The sequence below is a fragment of the Salvia splendens genome, chromosome 3, assembly GCF_004379255.2.
Source record: "Salvia splendens isolate huo1 chromosome 3, SspV2, whole genome shotgun sequence".
In the NCBI taxonomy this organism is placed as follows: domain Eukaryota; kingdom Viridiplantae; phylum Streptophyta; class Magnoliopsida; order Lamiales; family Lamiaceae; genus Salvia; species Salvia splendens.
Genome location: NC_056034.1, coordinates 30,488,222 through 30,510,992, shown reverse-complemented (window position 1 = coordinate 30,510,992; position 22,771 = coordinate 30,488,222). Strand labels below are relative to the sequence as shown.

General features: G+C 40.6%; 1 pseudogene; it reads left to right on the top strand.

Annotated features, from left to right (window-relative positions):
- The first annotated feature begins 313 nt into the window (after nt 1–313).
- Nucleotides 314–11,751, top strand: LOC121793780 (annotated as a pseudogene).
- The last annotated feature ends 11,020 nt before the right edge of the window (nt 11,752–22,771 follow it).

The following is a 22,771-nucleotide window of genomic DNA, read 5'->3' as shown; positions in this document are numbered from 1 at the left end:
TTCACCGTACTTTTGCTATGGAGGTGCAAAAAAATAGGGATTGTTAGTCTAAAAACAAACTAAGTGTTATTATGAATAAAATATTTGCTTTTCAGCGTGAATTTTATGTATCATTGTGTTGGAAGACATTAAAAATAGAATAAAATAAGAGATGAAAATATTAAAAAAATATTGTTTTTATTTTAAAAAATAGTATTTCATTTTTAATAGATAATTCAAAAAAATGTTTATTTTTAGTGATACAAAGAAAGTACTTATTTAATTAAAAAACTCACTTCACTCTCTCTCTCTCCCTCTGCAAACAACGCTTAAATTCCCATTATAACAATTGAATTACGTCGAAATGGCCACCGAAAAGGGCCGGGCCGAAATCGACACTTCGGCGCCGTTCGAATCGGTGAAGGAGGCGGCGAACCGCTTCGGCGGCATGGGATTTTGGAAACCCAATTCTCATAAGCCTTCTTCTCAACATTCCTCCCAGGTTTTCTTCATTTCTTTATTCTTCTTTTTGTAGCAATTATATTTCATGTGGCTGTTGCTAATAACTGAATTCACAATTTTTTTAGTTCACCAACCATTATTCTGAAAATTAGTGAGAGCTTCTTTGGGTAAAATACTCTTTCAAATAACAAATGCAGCTCAAAGATTTCAACTTTTTCTGAAAAATTTTTGGTTAGTAATTAGAATGGCAAGTGCAACTCATAGATTTGATTTTTTTAAATTACTTAAATTCATGTCCAAATTTGATGAATGATGGTGTGGCGAATTTTTGATGGTGATGAATGCTGGAAAATACAGATCACGACACAGAGATTTACGTGGTTCGATTTACTGAGGTAAATCTACGTCCACGGGAAGAAAAGAGGGCAGAGTTGTATTGCTTGATCTGTTTTCTACAGCTTACAATACAGACTTGCTATTTGATATTTGATCTCTAGAGAACTTAACCCTTCTTTATCTGATCTGAGTTCTATTTATACATTGAACTAAGATCGTGGCTTGCATCACCACTAATGATGGTTGTGAATGTCGTGGAGGTCATGGAGATCCTGCATGGGTCCACTATCCTGCATGAGATCCTGCATGAGTCCACTATCTCTGTGCTTGATCCACTATCCTGCATGTGATCCTGCATGAGTTGACTATCTTCCAGTTCGGTCGAATACTGAGACCGAACTTCTGAACTATTGCCGAGCAGCTTTTGCCGATCTGAGAGTAGAGCTTGACTGGTCGGCTTTTACCGAGCTGTAGGCTGGGGCCGAACTCTTTGGTAATGCCGAACTGATACTCTTCCTTGGGCTTTGGGCTGATGGGCCGTCACTGCTATTGGGCTTGTTTAGTACGTACCCCATCACTGCCCCCCCCGAAAAGCGAAGTGAATCATTTCGGCGAAGCGAGTCACTTCGGCATTCTGGATAAAGGTATGGGGGAGGCTGACGTCAGGGGACGTGCCTTGCGCGTGACTGCATTAAATGCGACAGTAAAATCCGGCCGTTGAATCCTGAAAAGGTGGGATTCGAAACGGTGCGATGATTTTGAAATCTTCTCCGAATCTGATAAATACGTCCTTTCTTCATCAGTTGAACACTTTTGCTATAGCTTCTTCTGCACTCTATCTCCTTCGCGTAAAAATTTTCTTCCGCTTTCAAGAATTTTTTGAGAATTTCTTCAGACTTTCGAAGAGTAAGAACTATGTCTTCTTCTTCTTCTTCTGAGTCAGGTAGCGGTAGGAAAAGGGGTAAGGGGTCTTCTAGCCGGAAAGAGTCCGGGGAGAAGACTGTAGAATACTTTCACAGCGTCTTGAATAAGGACACCGTGATATCTCTACACGAAAAATATCTTCTTCCCGGGGGGAAGGCGGTGGTTCCCGACGATGATCATAGGGCTAACGACCCGCCGGAGGGTTATGCCACCGTTTACGAAGCCTGTTTAGAATGCGGGCTTCGTTTCCCTCTTCCCCCACCTTTTGTAGAGCTTCTTGATTTTTTTCAACTCCCTTTAGGTCAGGTGACTCCGAATTCTTGGAGGCACTTGTCGGCTTTTGCTGCCGAACTCCGTAGGCTAGATAAGGATCTGTCTCTGCGGGCAATCCTTAATTTTTTCCAGTTTAAAAGGAAGGGATCTTGGTTTTACTTGATCCCCTTACAGCCTTTTAGGGCCTTTTGCAAAACCAAGTGGCCGAAATGGCAAAACCGTTTCTTTTTTTATAATAGGACAGCGGCTCCGGGCTTTCCTTGGAGAGGGCCGAAGTCCGTGATTCCTCATCCTCGGTTAGAACCGTTGGCCGAGCTCGAGGGCGAGCTCAATAAGATTCCTATGATTAGGAAACAATACTCGGAAACTGAGCTCGTCAAGGGCGACCTCGTGTTCAATATCTCGTCTTCGGACGAAGAGACTGAGGGTGAGGATTTCTTTTTTATGCCTTACTGCTTTAGCGGCGAAAACTAACCTTGTTTCCTTGTTTTTCGGTAGTGAACATATTGAATAAGCTGAGCCGCAAATCTTCGGAGTCCAAGGAGCCGGAGAGGCCGAAAACCACCAGCTCGGCGTCTGATGCCGAGAGGACTCCGAAGAGGCAAAAAACCTCTTCGGATCCGAAGAAGCCGGAAACGTCAAGACGAGAACGGACTCAGGAGCAACCGGAAACGTCAAGACAAGGACGGACTGAAGTTCGTAGAGGAGCTGTGATTATGAGTGAGCAAGATCAACAAATGCTTCGTGAAGAGACTCTTCGCCGCCGAGGTGCTAGAGCTTCTCGGGCTCAGGGAAGAGGCGGTAGGTCGATTAGAGCATCTCGTCGACCTGCTTATTCTTCAGCTGCCGAGAACGCCCGAACTCGGCTTCACGAGGATTTTGTGAATAGATGGCTCAACTTTAGCAACCCTGGACAGTAGAATAGTCCTTTGTAATAGCGTAACGCCATTTTGTAGAGTAGCGGAGTTGTATGCCGAACAAGATTTAATAAATGAAATTTTCATTTCGCTTCTAACACTGCGTATTAACAGCTCAGCGAAATAATTTCATCGTACTTGTTCTCGGTCTTATGAAGTAAACTTCTTTGACCGGACTTGGTCCTTGGTCTTATGAAATAAACATCTTTGACCGGACTCGTCTTTGGTCTGATGAAATAAACATCTTTGACCGGACTCGTCTTTGGTCTGATGAAATAAACATCTTTGACCGGACTCGTCTTTGGTCTGATGAAATAAACATCTTTGACCGGACTCGTCTTTGGTCTGATGAAATAAATTTCTTTGACCGGACTAAGCTTGTGTCTTAATTTGGCGAGTTTTATCGCTTGGATCGGACTTTCCCTTGTCCTAATTCGGCGAGTTTTATCGCGTGGATCGGACTATCCATTTGTTGCAGTTCGTTTCAGACGGACTGCTTGTTTTTTAAGCCGAATTGTGGTCTTGTATCTTCTTCAGAAGCTTGGACTCACAATCGTAGGCTTATATATGTTCTAAAAAGGGGATCAGCCTTCGAAGAACAAGATACCTCAGCAACATTTGTAAGAGACGACACGCACATAGACAGACAAAACACACCTAGACAAATAAAAAGCACATAGAGACAAAAACGCACATAGCCTTAGGACCGAACTAGACACAAGACGGACTGACCGGACTGTCTCTTACAAATGGAACTTCTTGAGGTTGGAAATGTGCCATGTTCGGGGTACTTGTTCTCCTGACATGTGAGTCAATTTGTAAGACCCTTTGCCGAGGACTTCTGACACCCGATATGGACCTTCCCATGTGGGTTCGAGCTTGCCCAGCTTTTCTGCTCGGCTTACTTCGTTGTTTCTCAAGACGAGATCTCCCACTTGAAATTGCAGCTTTTTCACCCTTTAGTTATAATACCGGGCTACTTGCTCCTTGTACTTGGCTGCTTTTATGCAGGCCAATTCTCTTCTTTCTTCGGCCAGATCTAGTTCGGCTCTCAGTCCGTCATCATTCATTTCTGAGGAGAAATTTAGAGTTCGGGGACTGGGTACGCCGATCTCAACCGGAATCACGGCTTCAGCGCCGTACACCAGACTGTACGGAGTTTCACCGTTGGAAGCTTTGGGTGTAGTTCGGTAGGACCATAGGACTTGAGGGAGATTTTCTACCCATTGTCCTTTGGCTTGTTCTAACCGAGTTTTCAACCCTTTCACCAAGATACGGTTTGTTACCTCCGTTTGTCCGTTTGCTTGTGGGTGGGAGACCGAAGTGAACCGCTGTTGAATATTCAGCTCTTGGCACCAATTCTTGAATGTCTTGTCGGTGAACTGAGTCCCGTTATCCGAAATGAGGATGTGGGGTAAGCCAAATCGGCACACTATGTTCTTCCAGACGAAATCCAATGCCTTCGAGCTCGTTATCGTAGCTAATGGTTCAGCTTCTACCCACTTTGTAAAGTAATCCACGGCAACGATAAGGAATTTCATTTGCCGAGGAGCTTGTGGTAGTGGTCCCACTATGTCTATGCCCCATTGCATAAAAGGCCAAGGGCTTTGCATAGCATATAGATCGGTCTGCGGCATCTTTGGGATATTTGCATGGATTTGGCACTTCATGCATGTCTTGACGAGCTGCACTGCGTCTTGTACCAAAGTTGGCCAATAATATCCCCATCTCAGAACTTTTTTAGCTAAAGCTCTAGCTCCGATGTGGCTACCGCAAGATCCTTCATGGACTTCTCTAAGGATGTAGTCCGTCTCTTCTGGTCCTACACATCGCAATAACGGCTGAAGGTAGGACTTTCTGTATAGGACTCCTGCATGAAGTTCGTACCGAAGGGCTCGGCATGTGATTTTCCGAGCTTCTCTCTTATCCTCGGGCAGTTGTCCTTGATCTAGATACTGTAAGATCGGCGTCATCCAGTTCGGCGAGCTGGCTACTGAAAGTACCTCAGTTTCATCAATGCTTCTGTGCATCAATTCCTCCACCTTTGAACTTGGATATGAGGCTAACTTACTTAAAATATCTGCTCGGCTGTTTTCCGCTCTGGGAATGCGGATTATCCGAAAATAAGAGAAACTTCGGCTAATGCTTTGCGCTTTGTCCAAGTATTTCCTCATCCTCTCATCACGGGCTTCACTTGTACCCAACATGTGATTCACTATGACTTGTGAATCACAATGGATTTTGAGAGACTTGATAAATAGACTTTGCGCTAGCTGGAGTCCGGCAAGGAGAGCTTCGTATTCGGCTTCATTATTAGTAGTTGGGAATAAGAACCGAAGTGAGTAAGTTACCTCGTGTCCGTCGGGAGCGATAAGTAAAATACCAGCTCCACTTCCCGTTTTATTCGAAGCTCCATCTACGAATCCGCTCCAGCAGTCCGGTGGCTCTACTTCGGATTCCAGGGGCTGTGCTAGTTCGGCATTGGTAGAATTTTTCTGTTCGGCAATGACAGGGATTGCTTGATCGAACTTTGCTTCTGCAAGAAAATCTGCCAAGGCTTGTCCCTTGATGGCTTTCCGAGGTAGGTATTCGATTGAGTGTTCTCCCAACTCTATGGCCCATTTGGCGATTCTGCCTGATGCTTCTGGCTTGGTCAAAACTTGCCGAAGTGGCAGATCGGTTAAGACGCATACCTTGTGAGCATAGAAGTATGGCCGCAGTCTCCTTGCTGCATTTACTAACGCCAGAGCAATTTTTTCCAGAGGTTGATACCTTGTTTCTGGACCTCTTAATGCTCGGCTTGTAAAGTAGATGGGAAGCTGCTTTAGGCCTTCTTCTCGTACGAGCACCGCGCTAATGGTTTGATCCGATGCCGCTAAGTATAAGAATATCACTTCAGCATCTGTTGGAGCAGAGAGAATAGGAAGCTCGGCTAAATAACTTTTGAGCTCGTCAAAAGCCTTTTTCTGCTCGACTCCCCACTCAAACTTTGGTGCCTTCTTTAACACTTTGAAGAATGGCATTTGTTTTTCGGCTGCTTGGGAAAGGAATCTATTCAGTGCGGCTAGACATCCAGTTAGCCTTTGCACATCATGTATGGACTTCGGCATTGCCATGTTCTGAACAACTTGAACTTTAAGCGGATTTGCCTTGAGTCCTTCCTTTGAAACCCAACAACCTAGAAACTTTCCCGAATCTACCAAAAAGGTACATTTTTGGGGATTGAGTTTGAGGTTGGCTTTTCGGAGCACGTCGAGAGTGGACTTGAGATTGTCTTCGTACTCCGAAGTGCTTCTGCTTTTAACGACTATGTCGTCAACATACACTTCAACCTCCTTTCCGATCAAATGCCGAAAAAGCTTATCTACCATCCTTTGATATGTGGCTCCGGCATTCTTTAAACCGAACGGCATCTTTTTATAAGCAAAGATGCCGAAGTCAGTAATGAAAGCCGTTTTTGGAGCATCATTCTCATCCATTAAGACTTGGTGGTAGCCTTTGTATAAATCAAGAAAACAGAAAATTTCGAAGCCGATCAAAGCTTCTACTTTTTTGTCTATGTTCGGAAGGGGATAGCAATCTTTAGGACAGTGCTTGTTTAGATCGGTAAAATCTATGCACATCCGCCATCCTCCTTCTTTTTTCTTGATCATCACAGGATTGGCCACCCAAGAGGGATATTTCACCTCGAATAATACATCCGCTTTCAGTAATTGGCGGACTTCGTCATGGATGACTTGATTTCTTTCTGCCGCAAAGAGTCTTTGCTTCTGTTTTATAGGCCGGACTGATGGATCAATATTTAACCGATGAGTGATTACCTCAGAGGGCACTCCGGTCATGTCCAACGGAGACCATGCAAAGACATCTTTGTACTCCTTGAGGAGCTGGATGGTCTTTTCCCCGGAGTAGAGGCGTTCCCGCGAAACCGATCTTGACCGTTCTGGATGGATCATCTTCGTATAACTGAACGGTCATTGAGTTTGGCTCTGGTGTGACTTCGGTCATTTCGCTTGCCTCTGACTCCGGCTGTTGTGATTGCTATGCTTGATGATGCCGATCTGATTGCTCGGCACTTTTAAGCGCAATCTGCAGACACTCTTTTGCTCTCTTTTGATCACCTCGGATGACCGCTATCCCCCCTTTAGTGGGGAGCTTGATGGTGAGATGATAAGTAGAGCAAACGGCCCGAACTGCGTTGAGCCAGTCTCTTCCCAGGATGATGTTGTACGGAGACCGAGCTTTTACCACAAAGAACTCGATCATCGTACTGGAGCTTGTAGGCGCTTTTCCCACCGTGATCGGAAGGCTGATAATACCTTCAGGGCGGGTGTCCTCCTGGGCGAAACTTTTCAGAGGAAGTGGAGCCGGACTGAGCCGAGCTGGATCCACTTCTAGTTTATCGAAACATTCTTTAAAAAGAATGCTGACTGACGCTCCTGTATCCACAAACACTCTGTGGATCAGTTTGTTTGCCACTCCGGCTTGGATGACAATAGCGTCTTGATGAGGAGAGATGGCCGGGACGGGATCTGCATCTGAAAATGTAATCACTTCGTCCTGCTTCAGCCTTTTATGTGTTGGCTCCTCTCGATTGAAGCCTCTGCGCTCTGACTTCAGGGACGATTTAGTCTTCCCGGCAGGGAGAGCATCAATAGTCAGGATTACTCCATCATATTGCTGCTCGTCATCGTCTTCGGGATCCTGTTGCCTTTTCGGATCCTGAGGAGCGCAGTTCGCACTTCTCTGTTTCTTATTCTTTTTCGGCGGCTTGCTTTGGTATTTTTTTAATGTCCCTGCTTTCACAAGAACATCAATACCTGCTGCCAAATGTCGGCACTCCTCGGTATCGTGACCGTGGTCTTGATGGAAGGAGCAATATTGATCCTGAGGTCGACGCGCGGCCGATTTCGTCATCCGCTTTGGTTTTTCGAACATATCGGAATGCAGTTCGAAAATTTCCGCTCTTGACTTGTTCAATGGTACGAACTGAGCGGGCGGCTTCTCAGAATTGAGACGTGGCCCCAATCGGTCTTGCACCGGAGTCCTTTGAATCCTTTCAAAAGGAGTTCGGCGAGGATGTCCCTGATCGCCAAAAGGAGTTCGGCGAGTTTGTCCCTGATCGCTATGATCGGGCTTCCTCCTGTCTCCTCGGGATGAGCTGTCTAAAGACCGTTTGCGACGGTCTGCTTCATCGGCACGGGAGAACTGGTCCGCAATGTCCCACATCTGTTGAGCTGTTTGCGGACTGCATTCCACGAGCTTTCTGTAGAGAGCTCCGGGCAGGATTCCATTTTGGAATGCCGAAATGACAAGTAGATCATTGAGATCATCTACTTGTAGGCATTCCTTGTGGAATCTCGTCATAAAGTCGCTGATCTTTTCGTCGCGACCTTGACGTATAGAAAGCAGCTGAGCCGAAGTGATTCGGGCTTCCGCTTTCTGAAAGAACCTCCTGTGGAAAGCATCCATTAGATCTCGGTAAGATCTAATGCTGCCTTGGGGGAGGCTATCGAACCACCTTCTTGCGTTCCCGATAAGCAGCTCGGGAAACAGCTTGCACATGTGGACCTCATTGAGACCCTGGTTCGCCATGTTATACTGATAGCGTCCCAAGAAATCATGAGGATCCACTAACCCGTCATAAGTCATCGACGGAGTTCGGTAGTTCTGTGGCAAGGGAGTTCGGGTGATATCGTCCGAGAACGGAGTTTTCAATGCTCCGTACATGGCGAACCCGACATCTCTTCGGTATGGAGGAGATGGAGATCTCCTGTGATTCCGGTACCGAGGAGGAACAGGAACATGTCGGGGTTGAGGATTCTTCTTCCTGGAAGACACGGCACTACTGCGGTAGTGACTTTCATGTCTGGATGAGGAAGGAGAATCCACCGTTTTCGTCTTTGGCTCTTGGCTTTTTTGCAGGAAGGCTAAGAACTCATCCTGCTTCTCAGCCAAGAACAGCTTGACAGCCTCATTCAAATCAGGCTGCTGGGAAGACTCGGGGTGTGGACCTTTTGAGCGGCTTGTTCCTTCATCGTGAAAACTGGAAGTAGATGTCTCCCGAGGCTATTTTCCGGACCTGCGGGCTGGACTAGCTTCCTCATGGTTTTCACGAACGGTATTACGGGTAGTATGTGATCTGGTATGCATTTTTTTGGGGTGGAAAAAGGGTCAAAAATTCGCTTTATCACAAATTTGGTTCTCTGTTTCCCACAGACGGCGCCAGTGATGGTGTGGCGAATTTTTGATGGTGATGAATGCTGGAAAATACAGATCACGACACAGAGATTTACGTGGTTCGATTTACTGAGGTAAATCTACGTCCACGGGAAGAAAAGAGGGCAGAGTTGTATTGCTTGATCTGTTTTCTACAGCTTACAATACAGACTTGCTATTTGATATTTGATCTCTAGAGAACTTAACCCTTCTTTATCTGATCTGAGTTCTATTTATACATTGAACTAAGATCGTGGCTTGCATCACCACTAATGATGGTTGTGAATGTCGTGGAGGTCATGGAGATCCTGCATGGGTCCACTATCCTGCATGAGATCCTGCATGAGTCCACTATCTCTGTGCTTGATCCACTATCCTGCATGTGATCCTGCATGAGTCCACTATCTCCCAGTTCGGTCGAATACTGAGACCGAACTTCTGAACTATTGCCGAGCAGCTTTTGCCGATCTGAGAGTAGAGCTTGACTGGTCGGCTTTTACCGAGCTGTAGGCTGGGGCCGAACTCTTTGGTAATGCCGAACTGATACTCTTCCTTGGGCTTTGGGCTGATGGGCCGTCACTGCTATTGGGCTTGTTTAGTACGTACCCCATCAATGAAGTTGCTTCTTTCTGGATGATGGATCTTGTCTTGATTCATGGCTTATGTAGAGTTATTCAAGTTGCTGCAAAGTTAAGCCCCTTTTCCACTTTTTCCAGTTTTAAAGTAGGATTAATTTGCTTCACCAAAACTGCAACTGCAGAATGTGCTTTGTTGTTCTTTACTAATGCCACTTTATTGGTTGTGGGGACAATCCATTAGCACATTGTTTGAAAATAATGCAATAAAGTTTCTGCAGTTACTTGCAAGTAAATTTTGAATTTTTAAAGAATATTATGACTAAATTCTTTGCTCTATGCTTTTAGTAATAGGGAGATGCTTCCATTCTGTTGCTATTTTTGAATGTCATAAAAAATCTTCAAGTCTAGTTTCCAATTTGGTTCTTGCAATGTTGATTGATTTTAAGTTTTGTGAATGGCAGCATGAGAGAGAAGTGGTTGTTGATGTTTTTGGAGGGACAAACTGCACAACTTGAAAGAGATCTTTTTATGAAGGAGAGGGAGACACTCGATGTCTTGAAGGAACTCGAAACGACCAAGAATGTAGTTGAGGAGTTGAAACTGAAGCTACAGAAGGAGACGTCCGAGATCAATGCAGAATCAACTAGTGAAGCGAAGAATCGAGCTGGTGAAGTGCCTGGACAGGAAGGAAAATACAAAAACGATGAGAATGGTATTGGTGGTGTGGACTTGTGCCCCTCAGAAGCTCCCGGTTTCATTCTCTTGGAGCTGAAGCAGGCAAAGCTGAACCTAATGCGGACGACCACTGAACTTGCTGACATCAGAGCCTCAGTTGATGCATACAGCAAGAAAATCGAGAGGGAGAGGGCGTCCCTTGAGAGGACCCGTCAGAGGCTGTCTTCAAACACTTTGAGAATCTCGTGTTTTGAAGAGGAGATAAACCAGAAGAGACAGAAGCTCGAGGAGGTCATAGATGGCGATGTTCATGACCCCATAAACATCACGCAGAAGCTGAGCTCGGGGACGGATCAGTTCAAGAAGGTTGGGGAGGCTGCTAGGACACAAATCCGAAGGGCGTTGTCTGAAATCGAGCAAACCAAGGCTCGGATTAGGACAGCAGAGGTCAGGCTGATAGCGGCCAAGAAGATGAAACAAGCTGCTCGAGCGTCTGAAGCCGTTGCTTTTGCTGAAATGAAGGCGCTCTCCTGCTCTGATGTAACCCTCACGTTCGAGGAATACTCCTCCTTGTTCTCCAAAGCGCAAGAAGCTGACTCGGCCGGCAAGGGCAGTGTCGCAGGAACAATGCTCCTAGTTGAGGAAGCATACGCATGGAAGACAGAAATCTTGAAAAAAGTTGAGGAAGCAACAGGGGAAGTGAAGACAAGCAAGAAGGCTTTGGAAGAGGCACTGAGCCGAGTGGAGACAGCCAATCAAGAGAAGCTAGCAGTGGAGGAGGCGCTTCGCATGTGGAAATCAGAGCACGGCCTCAAACAGCGCTCTGTCCACAACTCCACCAAGTTCAAGAATCCGTCACTGAAGAGGAAAGACTCCTACCGTCTTGATGTCAACGGCGTGGGACAAGTCAGCAATGGGCTCAAGCAGGTGCTGAGGCCGACTCCCTCAATCAGTCAGATACTGAGCAGGAAACTGCTGCTGACTGAGGACTACAAGAATGGAGTGCAAGCCGGGAAACGCAAGGTTTCGCTGGGGCAAATGCTGAGCAAGCCAAGTAGTAATCAGAATTCTGCAAGGAAATGTGGGAAGGAAAACAAAGAAGTGGCTATAAAGAGGAAGAAGTATGGGTTTGCTCGGATCTCCCTCTTAGTGGCCAAGCAAAGCAAGAAGAAGAAGAGCAACGGAGCTGCAGGTTCGATGCTTCAAGGCTGCGTGTGATCGCGATGCTCCGATGATCATGGGCGATCAACTAACTTAGTGTGGCTATTGATATGTAATACTATGAAATAGTTAGAGATATGTTGGGAATTAAGGAGGGAAAGTGTGTATGGCTTTTTAGGTAATCTGTGATTGAATCTTTGATTGTATGGGCATCACTGATTCATATATTCCTGGTGAATATATATTTTTTTCATTATTTTTGTTGCTTAATTGGGACTTCGAAAAACAATACTACTATTACATAATCTTTGCTTTGTACATAAGGTAGTGTCCTTAACAACATTATTTTTGCAAGACATTATATATTTGTCATTTTAATAGGTTCTGTTGACTTTGGCAAGTCCTATAACATTAGAAATTCTAATTAAAAATCATATTTTTGCCTTTTTACATCATAATATTTTTGGGCCTACGCTTATACTCCCCTGTTCCGCCACAATTAAAGGTATTTATTTTCGCCACGACGATTAAGAAAATGATGTTTATTGTGTTAAGTGAAGATATAATAAAGTAAAAAAGAGAATAAAGTAGACTGACTAAAGTAAGAGAGGGAATAAATTATGAAAGAGAAAATGTATTAATCATTATCATATAGGAAATGACCCAACTATAGTGGAACATCCCAAAATGAAAAAACGACTCAATTATAATAGAATGAAGGGAGTATAATTTAGGGTATTGGTCAGAAATAACATGAACTTTGACTGAAAACCAGCATTTCTCGCAATCTTTAAACTTGGTCTGTAAAATCATTAACTTATGTTTTTGTGCAAACTCCTCACAATTTCGGATTTTAGCCAAATAAAGAAAGATATGTTCAAAATGAATCATATGTGGCAGACGGACAAATCAATAGCATTAGAAGCGAAGCGTGACGTGGATGTTATGCGCTGTACAATTAAAAGAAAGAATCAAAACTACATCGTTTTACATAATAAAAGACAAATTTGCAAAATAATATAAATACTCCATCCATCCCAAGATAGTTGATTCGTAGACCTTTTTTTCTCTCTACTATTTTATTCTTTCTTTTTTTTTTCTTTCATACTTTATTATCTCTCCTATTTTATTTCCTCTTCATTTTAACTTTTAAAATATCAATTAATCTCTTGTCCAAAAAAACCATCAACTACCTTGGGACGAGTTACAAGATAAATTCCAAATGGTGTAGGAGTTAACTAGAAGATCCGCGCCGCCCAAATCTTCAACGACTCCCTGTATTAGCGGGGACTCGCCCTAATCTCTTATGCTCCCCATAATTGTCCAAATATCTGGTGGATTTCATTTCATATCCATTTCAGTTTACGTATCATCAAAGAAGAGAACTTTGCCATCGTCAGCTCGCCATAGAGATTTGATATTTGCTCTTTATCCATTTTTTATATCCAAGACTTCATTTACTTTGTTCAATTCTATATTATAACGCTTCTTATTGTTTGATATCCAATAAATGCTTGATTAAATGTTATGTGGATTGATAAAATATGAATCCACATATTAAATTAGAATTGATAACACTACAGTTAATATACCTAAAATGGTAAATATAAGAGTGAAAACTTTTTAAGGGTCTGAGAACTATTCGGAGTTGCGGGTTTTTGTGTGAAAACATCTATAGCTTGCAATCTAGTTTCTCTAATAATTGAGAATAGTAGCGTGATTCGCCCTAATTACCCCATGGTCAAATATTGATATCTGAGTTATTATGTTATAAACTAAAGTAGTGAAATCATATCTCTAGAATTTTCTTGTTTGTGTGAATTGAAGGGGTTGGCAGCGGAAGCGTGCATAACAATCGATCACATGAATTTGATCTATTTAGCAGATTATTTAGATAAATTCTATTCGCGTAATTATCACACGTATCATGCTCACAACTTGAATCATAATCATGCTTTAGAACAAACAATCCCTAAAACATGCATACCGCAGAGTTAGCCAATTTACCTCGTTGATTCACTAAAGAATCGAAGATGGCTTGCGTCTTCTCCACGTGAAGATCTTCAGAACTCGACATCGGATCTTCTGACTGGTGTCCCGGACTGTAGACTGATATTTGTGTGGGAAATCTCACCAGAGTACTAGGACTTAAATAACGAAGACAGAAACCTACTCACGGAAGGAGAGAATTTCGATCCTCTCTCAATAATGAGGTGGACGGAAATTATATTATTGAAAAGTGTATTTTCTGTCTCCTTTATTCTCCTATTTATATTAAGTCAAATATTGGAATATTACAAGCAGCCACTACAGAAGTAATATTGCACTGCCTTTCCAAATCCGAAATTACAAGTATTCTGGGTTTCCTTTCATTTGTTCAATTCATTTCCCGCGCTTAAGATAGAAACATCCATTAATTAATCAATGTCTGCTATGGACTTAATTAATTAACATATTTTAATTTCCAAGAGTGGACTTAGCAAGAAACTCTTATTTATTATTCGTAGAGTAATCAAACTCCAACTGGCTAGGTTCCGAATAATAAAACCTTGTTTCGAGCTCCTCTTGTGGACGTTATCAAACGAGACTCTCCTCGCGCACGATTCAATATAATAGTAATCCTAGCACCGCCAGATAATGATCACCACTACCCAATATACATGGATCGTTGGGTGACAAAAAACTCGCACCTTTGGTAAGTCAAAGTAGTAGATACTCAATATCGTATGCTCAATGCTAACGTACATTGATTAAGAAATTAATTATCAAGACCTCATCTTTCAGTAGATAGCATAAAGACTTGTCTTGCTGTTAGATCCATTCAGTGCTATACCACACTGATACGGTACCAATGCAACCGGCTCCGCCTGCCCCAATCCAACCTCCTCCGTCCACCGGTGTAGCCGAAGGAGCAGAGCAGGAAGCAGAGGAAGTCCCGGAGGTTCTGCGGCTTGAACAGCCGTCCATCGCGAAGTCGAAGCCGAAAAGGAACGCGCTTCAGCCTGAGAAGTATGGTGACTACGTCTCCAAATAGTATTAGTTAATTAGCTCTTTTTATTTATTATTTTACTATTTTTGGACATTAGTACTTTTATTTTTATTTATTTTGCAATTAGAGTCGAGCGTAATTTTAAGCTCCGTTTCGGATTTTCTTTGTTGGTTCTTTCCCGAGATGAACTAGGATTAGGAGTCGAACCAACTCTAGGGTCCTTAGACTATAAATAGGGCTATGATCATAAACTTTATTCATGAATGAAATATTATTTGCCCACAAGATTGTGAAATATTCTCGTAACCCTAGTTTACTTGCTGCCCGACGGAGGAGTTCCGCGCAAAGCAAGATACTAGAAACACCGCCGATCTCTGCTCGAGACGCCGAAATTATCTTGATCGCCGAGCATCCAGCCACCGATCACCGTTGAGGAATTGAGTCCTTAACACACACCAACGTCATCATATTTCAATAAGCCTTAGAAATAATCGGATTGACATTGCAATCTTTCACGATAGGTAGTCTAGGCCTATCTAGGTTGTGAAATTCTTATTTTTCTTTGTTCAGGACTGACCGCGTACCTTAAATTGAGCGCAGCCCACAACCGGTCTACTAAAACAAAGACTTAGACTTTGATATGTTCACTTATACATTTAAATATGCAATAAACATCCATTAAATGTAAAACATAACAACATTACGACAAAAATAAACTATTGCATTTATTGGAAAATAATAATTAGAGTTTTACAGTATTCAATCACTCGAAAGGTGATTTCTAGTATACAAACCCTAACATGAATTGCATCACTATTTAGTTGCTTAAATTTTCTTATTTATTTGATTCTGCATTAGTTTATAAATCAAAACCTAAACATCTCGTGTTTCCAAACAGTATATGAATTGTGATTGTGATAGACAATTTGCAATCTTAGTCTAGGATGCTTCAAGTTATTAATGGGCTGGGTTAGGTTGGGTTGGCCTAACCCAGTTGACAACTCTAACATGAAGCGTGAAAGATTAATGGGCTAGATTAGATTAATAGAAAATAATTCTATTGGGCTTGGTCCAATGTTACAATTATTATACTATATATATGTTCTATTGTAGAGAACATAATACAGAAAACCTAATTCTCTAAGAGAGAAAAGCGGCGCTACGTTCATAAGAGATTTCCTAGCTTTCTCTATAGAACGATTGTACCGAGGAATTGTTCCTGCATCGGATCAGAATACACGTGGACCTCGATAGTAGTGGATTCAACTTGCAGGACACAATCGTAAAAGAAAACAACACAACAAGTAAGATTTAGTTCCGTTGTGTATTACGTGCTCAACTTGCAATATGATTATGAATCTAGATCTGTTATTCTTGTATGCAATTTCAGCTGCGCTCATTAGATGAATACAAGAATTCCTAACAGTGGTATCAGAGATTAGGGCTCGATTCATAATTATTTTGTTTGCGAATTATTTGTGGATTATCTGTGATAAAGTAATTGAGATAATTTTTGAATTCTGGGAATGAACAATACATGAGAAATTAGATTTCAAGTTTGAAAATTGAAATTAGATTTCAACTAAAGGTTACGAAAACCAAAAGTAAAATTAATGTTTTAATAATCAAAATCTATATTCAATTTTGTTCCTTGAACATGCTGTCTTGATTTTACAATGTTTGAAAAGGTTTTAACTTGAGTTTTGAAATCAAAACGTGTTTTTGAACCAAAATGGATTTTGGAAATTTGTGTTTCTTTTCGCCGATTACAAGGCGTGGCCGTGAGTTTACTCTTTTGAGTTTGACTCAATTTTATAATTTGGCCGTGCAGGAGTCATACATGCAGTAAGGTTACAAAATTTTATAAATTATTATTAGTTGTGAATTAGTAATAAAATCTCAATTACTGATTTATTAGTTTGATTAGTAAATCATGGTTTTGATCACCACTATTAATTTGGAATTAATATTAAATATGTGATTATGATAATTTATAATCAATAATATTAATCAAGCCAATAAATTATTTACTATCATTATTTTGAATAATAATAGTAAATGTGCTTTAATATTGTTTTAGAATTAATATTAAATATCTGTTTATATTAGTTTGAAATTGATATAGATTAGATGATAAATTTATTAATTGGATTAATGGATTAATGAGCAAGAATTTGTTAATATTATTATTTTGGAATAATAAATAATATATATGTGCTTGATGATGATTTGGAGTTATTACTTGATTTACAAATTTATTAATTTAGAATTAATATAGATTCGATAAATTTCGTTAATTAGATTAACAAATTGGGACATAGTTATCATCTGGAAATGATAATATATACTCCACAGAACAATATTAATTTGGAATTAGTATTAAATATGTTTAATTATATTAATTTAGAATTAATATTATTAAATCCACATTTAATTAGAGAATAAAATTTGATTTTATTTATTGAGCATTATTTGATATCCTATGTGATAAGCATGCTATTTGATTTATGCTTATTTATTTCAACTATAGTAGTTAGAGACCGTGTTATATTATGTCTGGGTAGGCGGCGCCCAGTATTTGTAGTCCGTGTTATACTATGTCTGGGTAGGCGGCGCCTAGTATTTGTAGTCCGTGTTATACTATGTCTGGGTAGGCGGCGCCCAATAATTGTTTAAGATTTTAATATTATATATTAAATTGACAATTAGTATCACAAAATTATTCCCCACAAAATATAAGTCTTGTTTTGAAACAAACGCGTCGTCCATCACAATTGTTTGATACTCCTAGCCTTTTCGACCACGAGTTTTACGCCCTCGCGTTTACTCTAAATCCACAAGGTTTAGGCTCATTCATAGATGCATGGTTGGCATCGTGTGATGGGGTTGACTTGCTTAAATTATTTTGAGTAGCCCTCGCAACCAAATGATTTATGGATGCATATTAATTAGATTAATAAACCAAGAATTGTAAAATTGTTGTTACAATTGGCTTGGAGGCCTACGTGGTGATATTATTGTAGTCATCAGCCCTCGCAGAGACTACAACTATATAGACTTGGATCTTGGACCACTAAAATTTATATTTGATATAAATTCGTATTTTATGTTTGGGGGCATAATATATGTTAAAATTAGTGGGAGCTAATCAATACAATAAACTCTTGTTTGATTAGTGATGCGAATGTGATCTTTGTATGCTTTTCTAATTTGCTTTTCGTTTTATTTTCTGTTCAGATAATATGTCAAACTTATCTTATGAGTATATGATAGAAACACACAAATTGACTAGGTCAAATTTCACGGAGTGGCAGAGAGACTGCCCAAAACTCAAGGCACAAGGTGCAATGAGTGGGAGCTCAGCTATGTTTGTCATTGAGATAAATATGTCTATGAATAACTCACAATCCTGGGTATTGGATACCGCTTGTGGTTCACACATTTGTAATAATGTGCAAGGTTTAATTGACAGCAGGAAAGTGAGGCCTGTGGAAGTAGACCTACGTGTTGGAAATGGAGCAAAAGTTGTTGCCGAACGCGTAGGAACTTATAGATTAGATCTTCCCTCAGGACATAGACTAGATTTACATAATTGTTATTTTGTTCCGGTTATTTCAAAGAATATTATTTCCATTCCGATGTTGTACATCGAAGGTTTTTCCTTCCATTTTGCGAACAGCAGATGCTTGTTTTCTAATAATGGATTGTTTTATGGAAATGCCTCTTTAGAGAATGGATTATATATGCTTGCATGCAAACGAGATATTCTTAGTGTGCAAAATAAAAGACTTAAGCTATGTAATACGGATAATGCTACTTATCTTTGGCATTGTAGACTTGGTCATATCAATGAGAAAAGGATAGCGAGATTGAGAAAGTTAGACTATCTACATTCATTTGATTTTGAATCATATGGTGCTTGTGAATTCTGTCTCAAAGGAAAGATGACTAATAAGCCACTTTCTGGGAAAGGGGTGCGTGCTAATGATGTGCTAGAGTTGATCCACACAGATGTGTGCGGACCGTTTCCAACTCAAGCAAAAGGTGGTTATTCGTACTTCATTATTTTTACTGATGATTTGACAAGATATGGATATATGTATCTTATGAAACACAAATCCGAGGCCTTTGAGAAATTTAAAGAGTTTAAGTGTGAAGTTGAGAAACAACTTGGGAAAAGTATCAAAACTCTTTGATCAGATCGAGGAGGGGAATACTTGAGCCGAGAATTTCTTGATTACTTGAAATCGCATGGAATTCAGTCAGACTAGACACCTCCTGGTACACCACAAATGAATGGAGTATCTGAAAGGAGAAACCGAACATTATTAGATATGGTTCGATCCATGATGAGTTTAGCTAGTCTTCCTTTATTTCTCTGGGGTCATGCTTTATTGACTGCTATTTACATTCTGAATATAGTTCCATCTAAATCAGTTGAGAAAACACCATATGAGTTATGGTATGGCAAAAAGCCTTGTCTTAACTATATGCGGACCTGGGGTTGTCCAGCTTTTGTTAAGAAAATGATGACTGATAAGTTGGAATCTAAAAGTGAGAAGTGTTACTTTGTGGGATATTCTAAACAAACTAGAGGATATGAATTCTACTGCCCCGGAGATCACAAGGTGATAATCTCTAGGAATGTGAAGTTTCTTGAAGACACTTATGTCTTAAGGAACAAAGTCACAACATGGTAGATCTTGAAGAAATTCAAGAACCACAAGATAACATTGAGAATGAGGTATTATCAAATGGTTTGAACAATAACTCAGTGGGAGTTTTTGACGATCTATTGGGAGGGGAAATTACTATTAGAGGAGACCTTAGAGGGACTCTTGAAGAACCTCCTCAAGACAATGAGATGCATCAAAGACAAGATGATACAATAGTTGCATCACCTCTACCTCACGAAGATCATAGTGATATTCCTGAACCTACTCACATTCAGAATGAACAGCCCAAGCCAGAGCAAAACCAACTCAATAGGCCTACAAGGATTCGTCGTGCACCTGAGAGACTGAATCTAATGGTTGAGAACCAAGATGATGAAGTTGATTTAGATGAAGATGAGCCTACGACCTATACCGAGGCGGTGTCAAACACTGATCGAGAGAAGTGGCTTGAAGCCTTGATATCTGAAATAGACTCAATCTACTTCGACTTAGTCTGTGAACTAGTTGACTTGCCAGATGGGGTTTACCCTATAGGCTGCAAATGGATCTTCAAAAAGAAGAGAGATGCAGATGGCAAAGTACAAACCTACAAGGCTAGGTTAGTGGCAAAGGGTTATAGTCAACGCGAAGGCATTGACTATGATGAAACCTTTTCGCCAGTTGCTAAGATCAAGTCCATTAGGATATTACTTGCAATAGCTGTATACTACAACTTTGAGCTTTGGCAAATGGATGTCAAAACCGCATTTCTCAATGGAGAATTAGAAGGCGATGTCTATATGACACAGCCAGAAGGTTTTGTATCGAAAGAAAGGCCGAATGCAGTGTGCAAGCTAAAGAAGTCCATCTATGGACTTAAGCAAGCTTCGAGGAGTTGGAATATTTGTTTTGATAGAACAATCAAATCGTTTGATTTTGTCAGAAGCAAAGAGGACCCATGTGTTTATAGTAAACGCGAGAATGGAAACGTTGTCTTCCTCATCATATATGTTGATGACATCTTGATTATGGGAAGCGATCGTTCCATGATGCAATCCGTGAAAGAATGGTTGTCTAGTTCCTTTATGATGAAGGATCTGGGTGATGCTTCCTACATCCTTGGAATCAAGATCTATCGAGATAGACCGAATAGGATGTTAGAATTATCACAATCCACTTACATAGACAAGTTGCTAAGGCTCTTCTCAATGGAGAATTCTAAGAAAGGTTTTCTTCCTATGGGACATGGCATTGTATTGTCAAAGAAGGATTGTCCTTCTAATGACAAAGAAAGAGACAACATGAAAATGATCACGTATGCTTCGGCTATAGGATCTATTATGTATGTCATGATTTCTACTAGGCCAGATGTGGCCTATGCGCTTAGCATAACAGGCAGATTTCAGCAAAATCCCGGTGAGGAACATTGGAAAATTTTTAAGACTATTCTTAAGTACCTTAGAAGGACTAAAGAATATTTCTTAGTCTATGGTGGACAACCAGAGTTATCAGTTACTGGGTACACTGATGCTAGTTTCCAAACAGACCATGACGACTATAAGTCTCAGTCTGGATATGTTTTTTGTCCTCAATGGTGGAGCATTGAGTTGGAATAGTTCCAAACAAGGTACAACTGCCGATTCCACCACCGAATCCGAGTATATTGCTGCATCTGAAACTGCCAAAGAAGCTGTTGCTTTGTTAGAGTTCGTTAAAGAACTGGGTGTCATTCCGAGTGCCAATAGTGCAATACCTTTGTATTGTGACAACATTGGTGCTGTTGCGCAAGCAAAAGAACCCAGAGCTACGAACAGGAACAAGCATGTTCCCAGAAGATATCATCTGATCAGAGAAATAATTGAAAGAGACGACATAAAATTAGAAAGAGTACCCACTGATGATAATTTGGCTGATCATTTCACCAAACCGTTATGTATAGCAAAACACAACAAGCACTTTGAGAGCTTAGGTGTTAAGCATCTTGGTAGATGGCTTTGAATCAGTGGGAGTTATAGTTTTATATGTCTTAGAAACATTTTGTGTTGAGACAATATTACTTGATCACATTATATGAAAATTTCTTTTCTATGGGTTTTGTGCACTTATTGGAATAATTGTTTTAAATGTTTGATTTTATTCTAAATATTTATTCCCTTGAATTATGACTGTCGTTAATGGTGTGAGAAATTAATGATATAGTATAATTCTAAAATAGCCCTAACCAATGATCATCAAGAATGGGATATTGATGATATGTTATAGGTTAGCATGGGGTTTGCATCACATTCTTCGAGAATGTAGTTGTTCTCACAACTATGAGATATTAGATACTCGTGATGGACACATGGTATACTTTGGAGAGTATTGGTATACCCTACTATTAAACTGTTTTGTTGAGTGTCTACAGTTTATTAGTACATGAAGTATGTAATAGTCCTTGGATCTGAGGTCATTACACATTTTGTTTGTTGAGTGGTGTGCTTTGACCTTGTACAACGCTTTGCCTCCCCTCGGAGGATTAAGACACGGACTTGTGTTGGGTACATCATAAGATAAATGGAAATGGTAGTTGAGCCAAGAATGAGATTCATTCCTCGATTAGAATTTCGAGAGAACACTCAAATTCTCTATATTACTTGACCATTAAGTCATTGGCCAATGCAAAGATATATTCAATTAAAGTAATTGAATATGATCGAATGAGTCATTTAATAAATATGAGATAAAGTGATTGAGCTATTTGGATGACACATGACAAATCTTAGGCTCAATCGGGTGGTTCGTGAATGAAAGGATATTACTATAAACTTTGTGTAAAGGCTTGTTTACCGAATTCACGTAAACGTCCTTCATATATCGAGCTACGCTGCCAACTCAGTCTAGGAGTTTTGTGCAGACTTCGATTAGATCGTCGTCGATAATGAGGGCCTAAAGGGTCACACTATATGTGTATTTTGATCTGCTCAAGGGTACAATGTTAGAGCTGTGTATTATATCTAATGCTAGTCCAAGTGGGAGATTGAAAGATTAATGGGCTAGATTAGATTAATACGAAATAATTCTATTGGGCTTGGTCCAATGTTACAATTATTATACTATATATATGTTCTATTGTAGAGAACATAATACAGAAAACCTAATTCTCTAAGAGAGAAAAGCGGCGCTACGTTCATAAGAGATTTCCTAGCTTTCTCTATAGAACGATTGTACCAAGGAATTGTTCCTGCATCGGATCAGAATACACGTGGACCTCGATAGTAGTGGATTCAACTTGCAGGACACAATCGTAGAAGAAAACAACACAACAAGTAAGATTTAGTTCCGTTGTGTATTACGTGCTCAACTTGCAATATGATTATGAATCTAGATCTGTTATTCTTGTATGCAATCACTCGAAAGGTGATTTCTAGTATACAAACCCTAACATGAATTGCATCACTATTTAGTTGCTTAAATTTTCTTATTTGCATTAGTTTATAAATCAAAACCTAAACATCTCGTGTTTCCAAACAGTATATGAATTGTGATTGTGATAGACAATTTGCAATCTTAGTCTAGGATGCTTCAAGTTATTAATGGGCTGGGTTAGGTTGGGTTGGCCTA